Source organism: Cynara cardunculus (assembly GCF_001531365.2).
Source record: "Cynara cardunculus var. scolymus isolate 2C chromosome LG 4, CcrdV1, whole genome shotgun sequence".
Taxonomy (NCBI): domain Eukaryota; kingdom Viridiplantae; phylum Streptophyta; class Magnoliopsida; order Asterales; family Asteraceae; genus Cynara; species Cynara cardunculus.
In genome coordinates this window covers 5,709,844-5,711,746 of record NC_037531.1, presented here as the reverse complement: position 1 = coordinate 5,711,746, position 1,903 = coordinate 5,709,844, and the positions used below count along the sequence as shown (strand labels likewise).

Sequence of the window (1,903 nt, the reverse complement as noted above, 5' to 3'; positions counted from 1 at the left end):
SYARAGATCTTATGGCAGTGTTCTGATGGTTCATGGTTGTGTTGGTTTGGTTTATGAATCCTTTCAGAGTTGCTTCCAAAGAAGTAGAAGATTCGGCTTGTTGGTTAGACTTGTTTTGGAAAGATGAATGATTTGCTTGTTGATGAAAGGTATTTTGGTGATGGGTTGGGGCTTGACTCTGATGATGTTGTTGAGACTGATGTGGTTGGAATTGTGAAGTCCCTTGGGGTTTGTTCATTGGTGAGTTTAGAGCAGGACTGTGCCATGAAAAATTCGGGTGTTGTCTCCACCCAGGATTGTACGTTTGAGAAAATGGTCCTGATCTATTTTGATTCCCAACATAATTGACTGATTCGGAGTTGGATGGACAATGTTCAAAGGGATGTCCTCCACCACAATACACACATTGTATTGTCTCAACAGTTGGAGCATGCACGGTGGCTATGGTTTGTGCAGCTTGACCATTTGTTAAATTTTTAATCAAATTAGTCATTGCAGTCATCTGAGCCGTTAATGCTGTAAAATCATCTACGTCATGAACTCCCGCTGTTTTGCATGGTACTAGTGCACATGGGTCGGCCCAATGTCCATTGTTATTAGAAATCTTTTCAAGAATATCATATCCATCATTATAGGTACTAGCTGTGAAAGCTCCACCTGATGTAGCATCGAGCATTTGTTTTGCAGTGAGATTTAACCAATTGTAAAATGTCTCGAGCTGTATATAGTATGGAATGCCATGGTGAGGGCATTTTCTTAATAGCTCTTTGTACATTTCCCAAGCATCGGGAACTGCCTCATCGTCCATTTCTTTAAAAAGACAAATTTCATTTCTGGACTTAGCATTCCGAGTTGGAGGAAAATATTTTTTAAAAACTTTTCTGCCATGCTATTCCAAGAGTCCACAGATCCTGGTTGCAAGGAATTAAACCAAGACTTTGCCCTATCCCTTAAAGAAAAAGGAAACAATGTGAGTCTTAGAGCATCGTTAGATACTCCTGGGATAAGGAAAATGTCAGTTATTTCCATGAATGATTTTAAGTGCGAGTGTGGATCTTCAGATGGCAAACCACTGAACTGACCGTTGGTTTGCAACATAATAAACATCACTGGTTTTAACTCAAAATGGAGGGCTTCCATTTCTGGTCTAATTATTCCTGAATTTAACTGATCAAAAACAGGAATGGCACAGTCCATAATTCCTCCGTCTTTTGAGTTTGCCAGTATGATTATTTTTTCAGAGTCATTCAGTGGTGGGGGAGTTGGTTGAAGTGGATTATCAGCCATATTGGAAGAGGTGAGAGTAGATAATAATACTCTTTGTACTCTTCGTCTTTGTCTGAAAGTTCGTTCGATATCCGGATCCAATTCAAAAATCTCCCCGTGCGGTAGCCTTGGCATACCACACCCAAAATCAAGTAAAAAGATGGTAGAAAAATCAAATCTTTAGATTTACTAAAAATAACTTTTGCCTATTCTCCGGCAATGACGCCAAAAACTTGTTACGCGATTTATATAGAATAAACCTCTCAGATTGCTAATAAATGAAGACTAGTGCAAGTATACACTTATCAACCCACTATCGTCTTTTACAAGTAATAGAGTGGTAACAATATCGAGTATCGTCCACGGGAAAAAAGGAATAAAAGTTCGGTTTGATAGTAAAAATAAAGATAAGATTTCAGAAGGTGAATTCGAGGAAATATTTGTGGTGAGTTGATTAAACATTACTGCTATGAACAAGTTTTAGAAAAGAGCTTAGGGTGTAGGGATTCGTTAAGATGTTAAACTGATCTAAAAGTAGACAGCATGCTACAGCATGGTTCTATAGCATGCTTTATAAATCACTTATCTTTACAACTAATAGCTTCTTTAAGGTACTCTCTCGAGATGTAGAATGACA

General features: G+C 38.2%; 1 non-coding gene across 1 annotated transcript; it reads left to right on the top strand.

Moving 5' to 3' along the window:
- Positions 1-734: 734 nt before the first annotated feature.
- Positions 735-841, top strand: LOC112511907. Its single transcript, XR_003069160.1, has one exon. It is a non-coding gene; the product is annotated as a small nucleolar RNA R71 (small nucleolar RNA).
- The last annotated feature ends 1,062 nt before the right edge of the window (positions 842-1,903 follow it).